This window comes from Podarcis muralis, chromosome 3 (genome assembly GCF_964188315.1).
Source record: "Podarcis muralis chromosome 3, rPodMur119.hap1.1, whole genome shotgun sequence".
Lineage (NCBI taxonomy): Eukaryota > Metazoa > Chordata > Lepidosauria > Squamata > Lacertidae > Podarcis > Podarcis muralis.
Window position 1 is genome coordinate 38,352,041 of NC_135657.1, and position 19,773 is coordinate 38,371,813.

A 19,773-nucleotide genomic window follows, 5' to 3' on the forward strand; every position below is an offset into this window, starting at 1 on the left:
TTATCCTAACAAGAACCAACCCTGTGGGTAGGTTGGGCTCATAGGCAGTGAGTGGCCTGAGATCACCCCTGTGACCTTCATGGCTGAGTGGGGGATTTGAACCCTGCCGGATTTGAACTCTGACGACTACACCACACTGGCTTTTATTTAGCCTTTATATCAGGAATGCAAAGGGAAGGAAACACACTATTCGCTCAAAAAGGTTATGAAGATTATGATTTTAGTTTTAGGCATACGTAAAAGATCTTTTAATCCTCAAAAGCATGATAAATCGTCATTTCACTTGCAAGAGAAAAGAAGCTCCAAGAAAAGGAACTACTCTATGGAGAGTTTTGCCTCCATTAGTGCCAGTTCACAGTGAAAGCTGAGGATTGGGGGTTCTGCATATAATATCAAATAACGAACACAAAGTGAATTCTCACTCATTCTAACCCGGAATCATCATATGAGACGAATATAATCTACTCAGCACACCCCCAATCCCGAGGAAACCTGGTGCCAGAATTTGGAAGTAATTCATTTTCTCTAGAGATACACCAGAGTTCTTGAAGCAACATCCTGTAAAATGAAAACCCAAAGCAGCAATATTGTCCACAGCTGCAATTCTAAATCACTCATTTTGTAAGTTAATCCTTTTGAAAGTCAACAGGACTTACTTCAAGGACAGTGGATTTAGGAAAGAAGTGCAAAATGCTCTATAAACATCTTCCTGCAAATGACGACTTTAAAGCAGTATCCAAATATAGAAATAAAATGAAAATGAACATAAATGGATTATGAGTTTAACTGCTGAAAATTATTTCAGGACTTCACTCAGCCTTTGTTGTCTGCAAGCATCTCCTAATTAAACAGAGGGAGCGGTGGTCATAGTGTTTAGCCTGTCTCACACACCAATTCCCAGACCTATATGCCATCTGCCAAAGCAGCTATTAGCAGTGTTGGGAGGGGAGAAATATACACATATACTAAGCAAAATTCAAGGCTCACTCACAAACAAACTGCTCCTATTGCAGAGATCCATTAGCAGTGTTAAACCCAAATTTATGCAGGGCTTTTTGCCCCCGTTTCTCTGCAGCTCCCATAACATCCTCAGTCCTAGATTGCTGCCAAGGGCTCATTCTGCCATGGCTGCTAAACAACTATGAGAACAGGGAAAGAGGTACAAACCCTCTGGTCATTAGGGTCCCATTATCCAGGAAGCAAGGCCAAGCTAAGCTTCTTGGCACAAATGGCTGCTGGGAGCATTATCAGGACACTAGTCGATTGCTGTCATGGCTCGTCTGAATCCATGGCCCAAATGACTTGAAACTTTGGAGGCCCAATTGTGTATCCTTAAATTTCAGCAAACAGCCTGGGGAGCATTAGGTACATGGTGCAGCGAAGGGGCGGGGGCAAGGTGATTTAACTCTTTCTCCACACATATTTATATATTGTTGCACGCCACCCCAATCTCTGAGATGGTAGAGAATGAATAGGGGGGATCAGTAAAAGAGGAGCTTGCAGAAAGAAGAGTGTGCATGCTCAGGGCTGGAGAGGGAAAAGGGTTAAATGGAAAGAAAAGTTATTCCATAGATAATGTAGCTGCAACAACATTTGACAATATTGTCAGCATTGTCCCTGCAACCTTGAGGACTTGGAACCTAGGGCTTGGGTCGCATGCTTTTTAAAAATTAAATTTGAAATTGTAGCAAATCCTTATATTCCTTCTCTTGTCCGAGGGAAATGAAGGGGGAGGGGAGGTGCACCATGATTTGGGGTTTATTCAAGGGTGTAGAAAAAAGCACTGCTGTGGTGGTAACTATAGAAACTGACTATCTGCTGCTCTTTAAGGGCAAATACCCTCCTCTCCCCCACCCCCAAAATTCCAGCAAACTCTCTCGCTTTGACTTATATGAGGGCCAATTTGGTGCATGGGTCGTAAAAGTATTCACTTAACAATTGGCCAGTGCTGGGGAGAGAAGACACAGAGGTTGGAAACATTTTATTGGTTTGCGAAAGTGAAGCAGAAGGAGAATGTTGTTTTTAATTCATCCAACATTGCTTTTAAGAAGCTCCTTATGAGCCAATATATCCACAAAGGGGCGGGGGAACATCAAGAAAAGCTTGAAGAAACAAGGCCATGACCTCCTGTTGATGACTCATTTGTCTACAAAAACAAAGAGAAGCAGCAGTGTCAGCGTAAAACATACCAACAGTGAACTGGGCTATACCGAGAAGGCCTATAGGAGACAGGCCAGTAGATCTGCTGCAGTGGTTGCACTCCACCCCAGTCTCCATGAGTGGTTACAGATTCCAGGGATTCTAGATACTACCCAGGACTGGAGAGACTGAGGCGCAGTGGAGGCTAGTATCTTTAAAATATATGGTTTGTTACCACATTTTTTACACCTAGGAGTCTGCAGCGGAGGAGGTACAGAACATTGTACCTCAATAATGTATCTCGTGGCCCCTCTCTTCAGCAAGCTTGGGTGCAAAGTAGCGCCCATCATCATGGCTCCTAGTGCAGCCTCCTCTTGCCAGCATCACATGGGGTTCTCCCTCTGTTCCCCTTCTCCTTCCTAGCACACATTTCCCCCCAAATCCAAGGCTCCTGTATAATAACAGTTCCGCCCCCCCCCCAAGGCATGCTATGCGCTTGCCTTCCTGCAATTCCTTGTCACCTATGGCTGCCATGTATACAAGTCTTAATTAGTAATATTAAACTTTAAATAAAGTTACCTATTCAATGTTAAACTGTTAAAGAAAAGTAATATAAAAAACAATTGTTGCAATAGGCCAATGGACACACACACATTAAAAGCAACAGAATGGAAAGAGTGTTAAAAATCAGCTCATCCAATATTTGAAAAAGCCTGGGAGGTTATGTATTTGTCAAAATGGCACAATAATAGGTGCCAGGTTATTAAAGCCTAAGTACCACCATCGTACAAAGATGCAATTGGCTGCAGTCCTCTACCTGGCTCTTAATAAATAGTTCACTTCTTATGGATGCAATTTATCCATTTGTTTTATTCCATGGATTATTTCTCATAATAAAATCACAGTGAATAACCCTAATTTTGGCATGAATTACCGTATGTATCCAGACCTCCTTGAGAGACTGAATGAAAATTGATTTGTTCTCTGCCAATGCAGTGCAATCTGCACTGAAATAACACAAAAGATGATAGTAATGAATGATACTAAATAAGGGCAATTCTTCAATAGTTAATAATGAAGCTAATTATAGTTAGCAATACCCATTATTATACTGCAGTTGCAATAATTTCTTACTCATTTTGTGTTTCTAAAATGTTGAAAGGGCCATTAGTTTGCTATGTTACTGGGTGGCAAATTAATTTTGAGTGATCCCTGTGCTTCATGTATATGCATAAGTACGGTAACATTAAGAAAGCTACAGGCTGAAATTGTATAGTGGATAGTGAGATTATATACAGTATCACAAAGTTCCACTTAATCCTGGGTGCTTTCAAAATGCCAATCCAATACAGTACATACATGAAATGACTGCCCTCTGCTGGAGAAAACAGGTTCCCTACTCAACAGATAAGGCCGTCCGGGAGACATGGTGTCAATTGTATCCTGTGGCACCATCACGAAATGAGTCCTTCTGGCTGAGCAAATGCATGCCCGTCATTTGGGGTGACAATAACAGTTCACGCTCAACCCTCCCTAAGCTACTGGTATTTTCAACCTTCTAGCTGATAGAATCTTGAGATTGTTGTCTGTGGAGGCTCTATGGGGTCTTGCAGGCTTCCAGTGGGAGCTGTCATTTCTCTATATTGGAACAAGCAGGAATTTGAGCATTGCCTTTCTGGCTCAATAAGCAGAAACAAACCTACATTGTCCGTAGCTCAGGCTTCAACTCTGTCGGGGGCACCACCATCACGCATGCAGACTCTCAGCTGTGCACATTCCACACAATTGCATTGCAAGATTCTGACTCACCAGAATCTCATAAACCATGGATATGGGGTGTGGTATATATTCATACATGAGGTAAATATTAAGCCAAAATGGATCTCATGGCAGCTCCTTCTCACAGCTGACGTTATTTCCCAGAAGTTAATAGCCTGGGAGCTCAAACTACCAAGATGACTGACACTTAAAACAGTTTCAGTTCACCTACTAAGATTAATAAATAGCTTGTATGGATTCAAAAGTTGTTTCCACACTTTCCCAATACAATGAGGTTGTGTCTTTGCTGATATTTGCCTGCCAGCTGACCTTCCACAAAATCTTGCTCACATTCACAGTCTGCTTGTAGGAACAGTGCGATACTGGAGCCTCAATCTGACACGAGATCGTGGTTCCAGTTTTTCAAACTGAAAACTCACAAGTTATCACAACTAAAATATTAGCAGGGATGCCGGTCCTACCAGTAGGAAGAACAAGGTAGCAAAGGATGCTGGTGTGGGGTGTTGGAGGAGGAGAGAGCTCTGGGCACCATGTCACCTGCCCCATAAGCTCACCTGCTGCCTTTAGCTACAATAGGGGACAATGTCCCATCATCAGTGCAGAAATAAGATTCAGCTGCCAGGTCAGCTGGCTTTTGCATATGGGATGGGGAACACTTTTGAGGAAGGGCCATAGCTCTGTAGCTATCTGCTATGCATGAAGGAAGTCCCAGATGCAATCCTCAGCATCTTCCAAGGAGGGCTGGGAAAGACTCATTGCCTGAAATTCTGAAGAGCCACAGTCAGTCAGGATGGGCGAAACTGAGCTTGACGGACCAGTGGTCTGACTCAGTAAGAGGCAGATGCCTACATTTCTGGGTTTCCTGTGTTCCTTTAGCACAGGCAGCAAAATGTAGTTGGCCATCTCTACTGCAGAAAGAGAAGACCTTGTCTCTCACCTCTGAATTCTCATGACACAGAAGAGGCAAACTGGTTGATGTCCCATCTCAAGTACCCTCCAAAAGAGCCCCATGGCAGGAATTCCACTCTGGAGGCTGCAGAATTTCTCTCTTTTATGCCTATGAATTTTTTTTATTGATTTTCAATTTTTTATAAAACAAATGAACCTCCAATTAATTCAAATTTAACATACGGTACATTTTCAGCCTTGGAATTTCCCTGTTCCTCCTAGCCATTGAAATCAAAATGCCTCTCTTGAGCATGCGAGACCATCTCCACCAGCCACCTTCAAAGATGAGGATGGCTCGACTGCACAAGGCATGATCTGACATCACATGACACTAAGCTGGTCTGGATCCGGCCAGTGCCTGGATGGGAGACTCCCTGTGAACCTCCTTGGGCACCAACTGCCTTGAATTCCATGAGGAAGACAAGCAAGTTGTAATCATAATGAAAGAAACTACACCTCCCAAGCCCATTGGGAGGGCGGTTTCCCCTCCTGCATTGATTTTGCATAATGAATATGTTCTTTTGAATTGCTGTGATGAGGCAAAAGCCATTCTATACCATTCTGGAACAAACTGTTATGATACCTAATAATGGAACTGTAGTATTGGAAGGGATCCCAAGGATTGCCTTGTTCAGCCCCCTGAAATGCAGGAAACTCAACTACGGAATGGGGTGGAGAACGGGAAGGGGTGTAGTTCAATTATAGAGCATCTGCCTGAGAGCTGCTGCCAGTCAGTGTGGTCAGTACTGAGCTAGATGGACTCTGCAAAAGGCAGTTTTCTATATCTTTGTGGTCCAGGAAAAGAGGGGGTAACAGAGATAGACAGGAGATAACATGGGATAGGGCTGCAGACTCTGGCAGCGCAAGAAGACACACACACCATAGACTGCAAAGAGAGAGGAGAGAGGGCCTGCTAAGGAGTGGAGAGGAAAAGAGACCTCTAACAGAGAGAGAAGTCAAGGATGGTACAGAGGGAGCGTTGCTGCAAGTCACAGAGAGAAAGAAGAGAGTTTTACAAAGTAAACGGAGTTAAAGCAAAGTAATGCAAACATCACTAAGAGAGCAAACAGAGATGGCTTGAAGATTGCAAATTCTATTACATATTAACAAAAGCCATATTACTATTCCTCTTATTATTTATATTGTGTGTGTGTGTGTGTATATAACTTTTGTCTTATGAATGTAAATTGAGAGATTTATGGAAGAGTAGATATCATTTACGGTATGTTCCAACTTACAGATAAGATAAAGTATTTTTTTCTTCTCTGTTTCCTTTTTGTATTATAGCTTGTATTATGACTTTAAAATATTTTTCTTTAATAAAATTATTATTATTATTATTATTATTATTATTATTATTATTAATAATAATAATAATAATAATAATACAGGCTTAAAATTGTAAAGAGAGGGATAGCAATGTGATTCTCCTGAGGTATCAAAAATAGAAGTGTGGCCTTCTGAACAATTTGAGTTTGACACCCCAGCCTAGATCACCTTGAGCCCATCAAAGACTTGGCCGGTTCCATTACTGCCCCCTGCCCTGGGGTGTTGGCAAAGCAGGGAGCCGACAGACCTGCTCAACAAGGAAAACGGCATGTCCTGGCTCCAAGGTCATCGGGTCTATTAAGCTGTTGTACAGGAGCAGCAGCTCCTTGGCTGGTAAGTGGAGCCAGACTCCAGCGAAGGAGCACCGTTGGACTTTAACCAAGCTCTTAGGCCATAAAATGAAGTGGAGGCCAAAGACCAGCAGGGAGCAAAAGAGCCAATGTAGAGTCCTGGGCTTAGGATAAGGGTCTTGTGCCACAGAGCCACCCTCACCAGTAGAGGGCGAATGGGGCATTGCCCCCACAACCTCAGCCAGACCCCACCTGCCTCTGTTCTAGTCCAAGGGGCAGTGCTGGCTGTCAGCTTCCTCCGCCTGTGTTACAGTTTTGTCTGTATAGAACTCAGAATGGAGGGGTGGGGTGAAGACTAGTATTTATTGGCTGTGGCTCCCCCTAGTGTTGACCTCCCTGCCTTCACTCAGCCTCACCTCTAGTTGTGCATTAAGCCAGATCTCTCACTTCAAAGACTGACCTTTCCCGAGGCCAGCCAACAATATATTAAAGTCAAACATAAAGCAGCCCGCTCACTTTCAATTAAGGTGCAATTAAAAACAGCTGAAAATGGATTAGTAGCTTTCCAGAAACAGGGGAAAAAACTCCCTCCACATGCTCCTATTACAGGGTAGTCCAATTCTACTGGGAGAGTTCAGGAGCAGGTATGCAGTCTGTACTATATATCCTTAGACCAGATGATCCAGGGAAGGATACAATGATGGGGATTCAGGGATTTGTCCTCCTGCTCTATAAACTCTCCTCGGCTGCCAGGATTTTGCAGGACCAGCTGGCAGATGTCAGTGGCAGCTGTGTGAAATGGTATGAAAGGACAAGCTGTGCCCATGGCAGGCCTCTGCAGAGCGCTCCTTAGCAGCTCACAAGTGAAAAGTATTACTATAGCACAACCTAGTACTTGGCTCACTGCAAGGCCTCCGCTCCAGATTGCTGAGACCCACCCAGGGCAAGGCCATCTCCACCCCTCTCAGTGAGAATCCCTTCTCACTACCATCCTCACCACCTGCTCCTCCTCCTCCCCATTGCCATGACCACACTCTTCTTTTCCAGGCAGAGAGCCAGTGAGCCAGCAGGCAGTGGCATCTATTGCTCCTTCTTCCCACCACCTCTGTGGTCTGGGTCAGCTTGAGAGGCAGTGAGCCAGAGCTAGCCAGCCCATGAGACTGTTAGAATTCCTGCTCCGTGATTGCAGTCATGGGATTGTTGTCTATCACATGACGGTGTATGTTTTGACTCCACAAAGTAGAAGGGACGGAGACAGGATGTTTGTGTTACTGTGTGCAACAACAGCAGCAAGGATACTTCTCGCGAAGCACTGGAAAACTCAAGATCTACCCACACTGGAAGAATGGCAGATGCAACTGATGGACTATATGCAACTGGCCGAGATGACCGGCAGAATCCGAGATCTGGGAGAGGAGACGGTAGAAGAAGATTGGAAAAAATTTAAGATTTATTTGCAAAAACATTGTAAACTGTATGAATGCTAAGCAGGATGCTTGATTATAAACAATTTGGCACCATTAAAATAGATGAAGCGAAGTAGGAAGATAAGTTAAAATGTAAGAAAAAACAATTTTTATTTTGGATAAACATTTGGCTAAATTTAATTGATAATTAGACAGTAAGGATGGAAGTAAGGTGATAATTTGCTGGATTAATATTTTTTTTTAACGTGGAAGGTAGGGGCGGGAGATGTGAGGAGGTCACAAGAAGATAAGAAAGTATGTTATGTTTTGTTATAACTTTGTTTGTCTATTATATTGTAACTTAAAAATTTCAATAAAATATTTATTAAAAAAAAAAAAGGATGTTTGTGTTACTGTGTTCCGTGAAGTGGGACTATTGTCCTTTGTCCTTTCTCTTTGCTGTCTGATGCTAGAGAGAGAGGGAGCCATGTTGCAGTGCTCCGCGTGTGTTTATATGTAAATAAAGTAGATTAGCCAAAACGCTGAGTTGCTGAGGTCTGTTATGCGAGCTGCGATGGCTCTGCAGATCACTAAGTGTGCCAATGTCTCTTGGCATCGTTCGCTGTGATGTTCAGGCAGAAGAAAGCTTTTGAAGCTCCCGAACGATCGACCAGGAGGGTGGGAACATGCCAATTGGGCATGTGTCCCTGCCAGGGTCCTACTCGAGAGTAGGACGAGCTCCTGACAGAGAGAAGGTGAAGCAGTTGCCTTAGGTGGCAGATCTGGCCTCCAAGGATCTCGTCTCGTCTCCCATGTCCACCCACCTGTCATGGACTGGCTGGTTGCAGAGGAGTGATGGGAGACACCAGCCGGGGAACCCCCTAGCGAACCCCCAGGGGAAGAAGACTCAGAGCCAGGGGATTGGTGGTGGGTGCTTTATCTGAGATTCCAGCATCTTGGGGGGTTGGACTAGATGACGTTTGGGTCTTTTCCAACTCTAAGATTCTATGATTCTATGACAATGAGTGGTCATAGAAAGAAAAGACTGTGGGGGGAAGTGTCGGCAGCTGGCATGGCAACAGGGTTTCATGAGCAGGAAGAGTCTGTGGCAAAGTGCAGTCCAGACTCTGAGGCAGAAGCAGAGGCTGAAGAGGGTGGGGGTTAAGAGGCTGCTGAAGAATCCAGGGAGTCTCCCCCTCCTGCTGCGACCAGCTCCCCTCCCCACTGGTGTCTGAGAACGGGCAGAGAAATGAAATGATCAGAACACAGATTACTTGTGTGCAGATGCAGTTTGAGACTGGGGGGGGGGGCAGGAAAGGAAGAGCTTTAAGGAGGGGTGGTAAGACAGGGACCTTCAGTCCTCACAACTGTGTCGTCGGGGCAAGACCTCCAAGTAGAGTTGCCGAGACCCCTAGGCCTGAGCTGTGGTTTTGTTTCCTTGATTGAAGATTTAACTTCACTGGCTTCAGGTGATTTATTTTTTGTTGCTGACCTACACCTGACTCAAGCCCTGACACCACCTGTACCTGTACCTGCCCTGTACCTGCCTGCTGCCCACTCCTCTTCACCTTCCTTTTGCTTCTCAGTCACCTTCAGCACAGGGGAGGGGCACCTGCGGGCAGCATCTTCCGTATTGCCTGTAGCTGCAAAATGTCCTGGGCCAGCCCTGGAGTGAACAAACTGGAAGAGGTCCCCCCCCCCGGGGGTGGGCTGTTGGCAGTGGGTCCCCTACTGGGCTGTGGACCAATGGCAGAAGCCCAGTGCTGCCAACTGTGGATGCTGGCATTTACATTTATATTTTAAAATGTAACTAGCCACATAACTAATAAAGAAATAAAGACGCTGGCCCTGCTTTTGTTCATAGGATGTGCAAGGAGCCAAGCAGCAAAGTCCAGGCCTCTAAGAAATGGCACCGTTTCATTTTTCTTTATCTCATTAAAGTTAGAAACCAATTAGCTTCACTTATTTCAAGTGGTCCTTTAGAATATGTACTCTGCATTTCATCAGATTGCCTAACACAAAGTGTTCCGTTTCTTCAGGGAGAGGAGAAATGTGGCGCAATAAGCTAAACTTTGGCTGTTAAGCCTCAGGTTTGGGCAGGCCTGGTAATTTTCCAGGACCGCTTAAAAAAAAGAAAAGTAAAACCATAAATAGTTGGCTCAGTAGGGAATTGCATAGTCCAGGCTTCCTCAACCTTGGCCCTCCAGCTGTTTTTGGCCTACAACTCCCATGATCCCTAGCTAGCAGGACCCGTGGTCAGGGATGATGGGAATTGTAGTCTCAAAACATCTGGAAGGCCAAGGTTGAGGAAGCTGGCATAGTCCTTCACACAAGCTGCAATTCCTTCTTTAGCAGTCAGTGGTATGAACAGGCCCTAGATGCATCTTCCTAGTAGAGTAGCATAATATAATTAAGAGATCCTTTTTCACATTGTTGTTTGCAGCACAGTAGATCAATGTACAGTAATCTATCCATTATGTAATTTACTGGTGCATTGTCACCTCCATTGTGGGTATCATTTGGATTTTCTGCCACAAGTACCAAAACATCTTGAGTCTCTCTGCCTTCCCTGATTGGTCTGTTTTAATCTCTTGCAGCGTCACTGTTCCCAGCCCACCGACCAAAACATCAGCATTGATTAACTGTAAAATGGCTTGTGACAAACTTATCTTCTAGATGGAGATCTTGCAGATTTTTCAGAACTCTGACCTACACGTCTTCCTCCCCTCTGCTCATTTCCCACCCTCTGATTTGATCATATTACATAAGAGCTAGCAACGGGTGCATGAGTGAAGTCTACACAGTATTCCATCAAGTGCAAGTTAAAAACCAGTACTCATGGAAAATCGGAATTTAAGGTTCTCTGTAAGCTCTTAGTGAAAGAGAAAGCCTTTGATGAAACATTTGATGAAATCATTTTGTGCACAAATTCAATAGTTTATTTTTTAGTATGCTGGCACTTGACTCCAATTAGGATTAAATGTAAGGCATCTGCTAGTCGATGCTGGACAGATTATAGCAAATCACATGTGGAGTAATGGGGAAAACAAAATCCAACCATTTTTGACTAAGGGTAATCCTTTACGAGAAGACAGGAGTGCCTCGCGTGCTCTGGTCTATGGGGTCATGAAGAGTCGGACACGACTAAATGACTAAACAACAACAACAACAATCCTTTACTATCTTCTTTAAAAATGGGTATGAAAAGGAGAGTCTAGGGACTACTGCTGGGAAAACTGATGCAGTAATTGAGACATTCAGAGTGCCAAAACAAGGTGGAAGACCAGTAATGGGGGACCTTTGGCTCTCGTGCAATCTGACTCCCAACTCCCGTCAAACCCAGCCAGCATGACTAATGGTCAGAGGTGGTGGGAACTGTAGCCCCCCAACATACAGAGGGCTACAGGTGCACCATCCTCAGTTTAATAGTAAAGTGGTTTCCCTTCTTAAAAATAAATATAATTTGGAGAGGTGATAATTTTAAAAACATCATATAATGCTGTCATTCTGAAGATTTTCATTCATTTCTTTGAGCAGTGACCTTCGATTTCCAACTATTGACTGCTGCATTTTATTTAGTAGTTAAAATTATGTGCTGTGAAATTTATTAGATACTTCTTTGGATTGGGTTATGTCTGTGTTTTAGTGGTGCAGAATTTTTGTTCTGAAATAAAACAAAAAACAAGAAGGCAGAAGCATGTATTTCGTTGGAGAGCCTGTGTGATGTAATGGTCAGAATGCAACTAGACCAGGACCAGCACGGCCCAGGTTCAAATCCCCACTCAGCCACTGGGTGACCTTGGGCCAGTCCCTGTCTCTCTAGTGAACCCGCCTCCCAGAGTCATTGAACCTATGCCAAGGAATCAAAGGCACGCATGCCTTTGTCTCGCCCCCTGCCATTAAAGAGACAAGATCCATCTTAATTCTTTACTTCTGGGAGCAGAGAACTGGTCATTTTACTGTCTCAGGAGCCACTCATGCTTCCACAGGAGAAGCGTTTTGCTCTAGCTCGCTCTGCCTGCTTTGCATGCATCCTAAATGTGCTGTGCCACAGCGCTTAAGTAAACTGATAGAGACGTGAAACTTTAAACTGCGGTAGCTTCGCATTTCCAAAAAAACAGGCAGTGGGTGTAACAGCTTTATGGAGGGCAGTGCAATGTTTATACATCTGATCCATAGGGAAAGCAGAGAGGCGGTTTTAAAGAGACAAAGTACTTTTTGACCTTAGCTGGAGCAGCCTGAGAAGCTCTGCCACCCTTTAAAGTGGGAGAGCAGGACTCTCTGTTGCTAAGGGGTCTTACAGGCGGATGGAGGAGAAGGAAAGGAACTGTGCTATTTCCCTAGCAAGGACCAAGGCGTCACATGAGGCACATGAGGAGCTGGATTAAATGGCTTATAGAATTAAGCGCTTCCGATAGCCTGACGAAAGAATGGAGAAACTTTTAAAACTCCGAGGTAAACCTTCCAAGATTTGCTTGTGACAACGGCATCCACGTTATAGCACAGGCCCATTGTCCCTGTTCTCTTTGGCTCCCATTTAGGGTGGCTCATCTGGACACGCCGCACGTAAAGAGAAGCATTCCCTAGGCCTAATGTCCAAGCTGCTTCTGCTGGCCACACACTTGTCACGTACGTGTGCTGCTGCTGCTGCCCACAGGATTCAACTTCTGGCATGCACCGACATGCCAGTGCTTTTTTTTCCCCAAGAGTCTGCCACAATGTGCCCAAAGCCAAATCCTGGCATGGCCCCTGGAGCAGCACGTGACGGCATTGTATTTCCCTTTTGCATGACTTAGCAGATTTGTCCTCCCACACAAGGAGAAACTGCGAGCAAGGCCTGTCAGAGGAAATATGCAGGGAAGTGCCCATACGCCTGTACTTTCCACATCAGTGTCAACTGTGTCATCATTGTTATTTATTACATTTATCTGTTTACTACAAAAAAAGTTTGTCTCAAAGTAACTTACTTTTTTGGGGGGGGGGACCATACACTACCAAATTAAAAACATATCAGAAAATAGAATAAATTTGTTAACTAAAAGTGTCTAAGAGATTTTACTTTCTTGGGCTCCATGATCACTGCAGATGGTGATAGCAGTCATGAAATTAAAAGACACCTGCTTCTTGGGAGAAAAGCGATGACAAACCTAGACAGCATCTTTAAAAGCAGAGACATCACCTTGCTGACAAAGGTATGTATGGTTAAAGCTATGGTTTTCCCAGTAGTGATGTATGGAAGTGAGAGCTGGACAATAAAGACGGCTGATCGCAGAAGAAATGATGTTTTTGAATTATGGTGCTGGAGGAGACTCTTGAGAGTCCCATGGACTGCAAGAAGATCAAACCTCTCCATTCTGAAGGAAATCAGCCCTAAGTGCTCACTGGAAGGACAGATTGTGAAGCTCAGGCTCCAATACTTTGGCCACTGCATGAGAAGAGAAGACTCCCTGGAAAAGACCCTGATGTTGGGAAAGATGGAGGGCACAAGGAGAAGGGGATGACAGGAAGAGATGGTTGGATAGTGTTCTCGAAGCTACCAGCATGAGTTTGACCAAACTGTGGGGGGCAGTGGAAGACAGGAGCACCTGGCATGCTCTGGTCCATGGGGTCATGAAGAATCAGACACGACTAAACGACTAAACAACAACAAAAACTGTCCATCCTGGAATAGCATAAAAAAGACACATGCTACCCCACTCCAGTGGCTTTTATCAAAACCAGCACCTTGAATTAAGCCTAGAAACTAATTGGCAGCCAATGCAGTTGGGCCAGTATTGGAGTTATGTACATTCAGTCAGCAATCTGGTCACTTAGGTAATTCTTCACTAGCGGTAGTTTCCAAATCGTCATCAAAGGTAGCCCCACATATAATGCATCAAAGTTATTCAGCCTAGAGGCTACCAGAATGTAGATAACCAAAGCTGGGTTATGGAGTCTGTTCATATGGGGTCACAGCTATAGGATTTTAAAGAGCAGATCCAGGGAGAGAGAATAAGGGCATGTGATTTTGCTACTGGCTGGTAATTTTAGGTCCTGGCAAGCATTTTAAGAAAGAAATGATGAATCAAGTTTATCTCCCAAGTAATCCCATTGACCAAAGCATACCTTCTGAAGCAGACATAACTTGAAGAGTGGACCCTTAAAAGAGTAAAGAAAAAGCAACCACTTTTAGAGAAATGTGACTGGGACAAACATTTATTTTATAACTGCTTTTATGCCAGCTTTGGCCTCTGCACTTTCCATTTCTGCTGCTGTTCTATGTATCATTGCCAAAATGTTTCCTTGGGTGGATTTCTTTTTCTTTAGACACGGTTTTCAAAAATACAAAAGCTAAATAATCAGCCATACAGCAATAAGAGAACAGATATTGCAGAAGTTGATTTAAATGTTATTCACACCAGTATAGACAATATGATGAATAAGGCACTGTGCCTGTTCCCTGGGAACTTTGTGTTTTTGAATTGTTTTTACATCTCTCTTTCTTTTCTATTTACCTTGTGTTGACATTTGTTGCTGAATTTCACTTGAATATAAATAAAACCCTTTTAAAAATAGTGCAAGTTAACATCTGAACTTTAAAAGGCAGAAAGAATGTATTTTAAAATGTCTTGTGCTTGGCACTGAAAAGAAAACAATATAAGCCCCTGAAAAACCTTTGGTGGGAGGGATTTCTAGAGATGGCATTTTCTTTCCGAAGAGCATGGCGTGAGAGCTATAGATCCTTTTGACATAACTGCAGGCCCATGACAATAATTCTTTCTGGTCTTGTGAGTAAATTCTTTGAATTCTGATCCCAGCCCAGGCATGAGTTCACTAGATGATTCCTCAGCCAGAGTTCTGTAAAATGGGAACAGCAGAAATCTCTCTCACAACTCGCAAAACAGCAAAACTTTTTCCAGTGTTAGGTTATAATTGCTTGTCATGCTCATTGGGAGAGTTTTAAATTCGGAAGAGATGCTAATTGTCGTGTAGTGTTCTCCTCAGGCAGGAATTGTTCACCCTCAGCTGTAGGGATCTCCCCTCAAGGAAGGATCACTTGACTAGTTCAAATAGCAGCTGATTGAGCAGCCAAAAATCACGCTGAGTCACATGCCTGAAGGCAGTTCTCAGAGTTATGGATGCACTGATGTGGTGAGAACGTTAAAGCAGAAAGCTACTAGGATAGTGAAATTACACTGAAAGATGCATGGGGATAATTAAACAGAGAAGAACTTCAGGGACAGATTAGCAAAGCAAAAAGGGGATAAGGCTGATTGCTATTGGACGTGTTAAGAAAGGCAAGAGTTGAAAGAAAGGTTAAAAGGTAGGCAGTGTGTAGTAGTAAATTCTGAAGTGCAGGCGCTTCCCCATGTCAGGTTCCCAGACCTCGTCTAAGACTATACGTACAACAAAAACAAACTTTTGACTAATGCAGGCATTAAGTCGACTTGTCTCTCTCTCTCTCTAAATCACACACATACGCACTTGGCTTAACATTCAGCCTGATGAAGCGTTTTGGTGGACTTGAAAGCTTGCTCACGATTCTGTGCCAGTTTGGTTCGTCAAAAATTTTCAAAACAGAAGCCACAGCTTAATTCTTAGCCCTGCATGCCAATGTAACCTGCTCTTTCCTCTTGCTTAGCTCATGTAATGGATTCCTCTCTCAGGAATAACTTACAGGTTTGATTGGCAAATAGTGCTCCAGCATAGGACATCAACACCCCTGCTTTGATATAAGTGGCGGTGCTTCATCCCTTTTCCAGTATGCCACTGGTACCAGCAGAGAAGCCATGATGGGTAGGCCTCAAAGCCCTGCCTAAATTTCCTCCAACATGTCTTTTCCTTTGGATATACTGGTAAATTGAGATTGCCCTAAGAGGTATGTTTGGCCTTAGAATTTACCACCTATTTTGGGAAATAAGGTGACAGCTAGCCTGCAGTATCCAATCACATCCACGTCCCTGGCCAAACCTAATTAGGATCCGGTGACTTAAGAGTTTGAGCCATCAGCAAGAAGTCCTCTATTCACTTCTTAACTGCACTCACAGCAATCCACCCTCTCAGCCAGAGTCAGCTGGGAATCTGCAGTATGGAAACAATAATACCAGCCTACCCTACAAGGCTCTTGCAAAGTGGTTTTATTAGTCAAAAGCATGTATTATTATTGCTGCAACCCCTTGGAAAAAACATCAGTGGATGGATATCTGAAAAGCTGTGCAATAAATTACCTGTGTGTGTGTGTTTAAAAAAAACAAACCTCAGGGTCCTATGATTTCACAGAGAAAACAGTAGCTAAAAGAGTGATAATTAAGACAGCTTGATTTTTCCACCAAAGCGACAGCGCCAAAATGACAGCATTTGCAGTATTTGGTATTTGACTTTAGACAATAAAGAAACATTAACTTCTCCACAGGTGTCTGGTGCTGTCCAGCACAATCATCAGCAGATCAGGGCTGGAAGCACAAGGAAATGCCTTCCTGCGGTATTCATGCAAAAAGCTATTTTATCCAGGTTAGAATAAGCTCATAGAGGAAGGACTTGCAGAGGGAGGGGGGGCAGATTACAGCTGTACGTTACCATGACGATTGCATGAGCACAGCAACTGTGCCTGAGCCCCAGTGCATGAGAGGCTCTGAAGGACTGCCTACCCTTGTACAAATTCACCCGTTCAGTGATGCCTTGCTCCAAAAGCCACCCATAAAATGGAATTTCCTGCTTATGCATTGACCGCAGGAGTCAAGACTAGTGCCCTGGAATCTGCTTGAGATAAAGGAGCCTTCATCTTTTAGCGGGAATCTGGTCTTCCACACTTGAGCAAATCATCACAACCTACCAAAATGCAGCAAAACCACCTACCGGTATATTTCTCCCAGCTAATTCAGAAACTTTGAATCCAATTGTACAGACGGTATTAAGCTATATCTGTCTATGTAGTTAAATAAGCAGCATCTCACACGTGATGCTTAAAAGAGAATGAGAGAAGCTCATGTTTCACGTTACTCTTCATGCGGAAGAGAAAAACAGGGAAGGCATTTGTCCTGCAAATGGGCATTTTGGCCACTTTAAACGGCATGTGTGAAAACAGCCATCGTTCGCACAAGAGATGGTTGTCATGGTTCTTGTCCCCGCCAATCATTTGTTTCACAGCTGTCGGAAATCAAGCTTAAGCTTGAGAGGACGGCAGGTCTCCCACAACATTAGCTGCATAGCAGTTGGAAGGGCAGGAAGCTCAGGAGGAATGGGACGCCTAACAGCAATCAACCGTCTGCATCTCCTGAACAGAGCCTCATAGCCTGCACAGCAAGGCAGTAGCCTCCCTGGTGGTGCAAGGAGGGGAATTTCAGCAAAGAGCATCAGTCACCTCCCAAGGTCACACAGTACATCGGCAACTGAAGTTCCCTTTGCCTTGTTACCACTGGTGACCCACATGTATTTACATATTGAACTCTGAGATGAGCTCAGTGTGATGGTGACAAACCCGTTCTGTTTAAAATGGTGTCAAATGCAAAGGGAAGACACAGTTTTTAGAGCAAGGGGGGCATGTGGGCAAAAGGAAACCTTGCCAACTTTGTGGAAGAAGAATATGAACATAAGAGTCCTGCTGGATCAGGCCAGTGGCCCACCCAGTCCAGCATCCTGGTTTCACAGTGGACCACCAAGTGCCTATGAGAAGGACCTACTGGAAACAGCGCTCTCCCCCCCCCCCCCCGTGGTTTCCAGCAATGGTGTTCAGAAACATATGGGCAAAAGGCATCAGGAGAGCAACAGAAGAAGGGAAACCACAACAGATTCCTCTTTTGCTCCTGTAAAAACAGTACAAATCATCTACACAACCTCTGGATTGCAACCTGGGAACCCTTCTGAACACCTGTGCCGATTGGCCAAACCTGGCACAGCTCCATCATTGAGATGCCAACACAGTTGACCTGGGACAGCTCTGGCTAGTGGGGAAAGAGAACAACAGAAGGAAATTGGGGTGGGGGGATTAGAATGGATGAAGACACTCAGAAATGAGAAACAGAAATGGCCGTGTGTTTCACAGATTTGTATTCAAAGCTGTGACCTTGAAAACCTGGAGATCTGTACACATAGCCAGCCCTGGAGACTTAGCACCAAGGACACAGCAAAACGATGACTGATGCCTGCTCTACACCTGCTTGATGGAATATCCCAACACTCTTAACCTTGTTTAGACTAAGATAAAGCAAACATGAGGCACGCCTCCAGGCTTGAAAAAGAAAAAGAAAAAGAAGCAGCCTAGCCTAGACATTAGTGGCAAAGTCCTATTGCTTAGTCAGCATTAAAGCCTGCAGGGAGGAAGCACAGTCAACAACTTACATGCAACTTCCAGGCAAGCTCTCTGGTTCCCTGCTACGCCTAACACCACAATTGTATCTGGAGCTCCGTTTTATTCCACTCCACCCAACCCAGGGGGTAAAATCAAGCACTGTTGCTGCTGCATCAAACGGGCAAGCAAACGGCATCAGGTCAACCGGTAGCTTCCTGAGCATCAGCTAGTTTATCTTTGGGAGGCTTCAAAGGGCAATTTCTAAGCTTTCTCCAGCCAAATCCAGTCAAGAATTTAGCAGACGCTTTATGCCCTCTGGGCGATTTCGCACCATTACACTTTGGAGGACACGCGCACCTTGCACCAGCTAACATAAGAGATTTATCTCTCCCTGGATGTGCACATCTAGCAATGAACAAGGGTAGGAAATCCACCGCGATCGAGAACACAGCAGGGCGTGCGTAAAGGGCGAGCTAATCTCCTCTCCATGCTGCCGAAGAACTGTGCCTCCGGGCACACCCGCCAAAGCACTCGGCCCGACTTGCTTTTCAGAAGAACGACATGTGCCGGGACAGACGCGGCCAAGCAGGCGTGCGCCCAAGGCTCGCGAGCAGGCTCCACTTTGGAAGCAGTGGCTGTGCGCCAACGAGATCCGTCCTTGCGCGCCGGAGCCGGAAAAAGGGCGCCCCCACCCCCAGACGCAGTTCAGAAATGAACCCCGCGGGGAGAAGCGGGTGGCCCTGCGGACGAGCCCCGGACGAAGGGCGCCCGCCTCGGCTTCTTTCTCTCTCCCCCCACCCCCGGGTGTTTACAACCTGTAGGTTCCCTCTGCGGGGAACTCGGCTCAACCAAACGCAAGCAGAAAGCACAAGCTGGAGCCCGAGGCACCACCGCGCACGCTTACATGTTGCCCAGGGCTCGGCCACCTCGCTGCCGGCTCCAGCGCTTTCTCCGCCTCTCCCGCGGAAAACTCGCCGCCTTCCACCAGACTGCTCGCTCGCTCGCTCGTCCCGGCGAGACTTTTCTGCTCGGGCGCCTGCTGAGCATCCCCAGGTCCTAGCGCGCCCGGCGCTTGCTTTTATCCTCTGGCGCCCTTGGCGAACCCTTCTTAGATGAGGCTCTTATTTGAAAGCAGGACTCTGCTCTGGCCCTTGAGCAGGTGCAGAGTGCCTCCCCCACCCTAGGGCAGGGCATCCTAGGCGTTGATGACAGCTCTGCATTGCAGGCAGAAATGCAATAGGTGAAGCTTTCCTGTATCTCCTTATAGATAAATGTTGCCACACACTTTTTAAAATGGTTTCCCTTCCACGCAGAATAAACACAGCAGTTGTAGTTCAGTAACATCAGGATACTGGGATGCGGGTGGCGCTGTGGGTAAAAGCCTCAGCGCCTAGAGCTTGCCGATCGAAAGGTTGGCGGTTCGAATCCCCGCGGTGGGGTGCGCTCCTGCTGCTCGGTCCCAGCACCTGCCAACCTAGCAGTTCGAAAGCACCCCCGGGTGCAAGTAGATAAATAGGGACCGCTTACTGGCGGGAAGGTAAACGCCGTTTCCGTGTGCGGCTCTGGCTCGCCAGAGCAGCGATGTCACGCTGGCCACGTGACCCAGAAGTGTCTG

At 45.3% G+C, this 19,773-nt stretch overlaps 1 protein-coding gene across 1 annotated transcript in view; it reads right to left on the reverse strand.

The window, feature by feature from the left end:
• Positions 1-19,215, reverse strand: part of SLC29A1 (solute carrier family 29 member 1 (Augustine blood group)) — a 90,624-nt gene extending 71,409 nt beyond the window's left edge. Inside the window, exon 1 of the mRNA XM_028724365.2 lies at positions 19,063-19,215. The gene's annotated coding sequence lies outside the window, so the exon portion shown is untranslated. The remainder of the gene's footprint in view (positions 1-19,062) is intronic.
• Between the last annotated feature and the right edge of the window lie 558 nt (positions 19,216-19,773).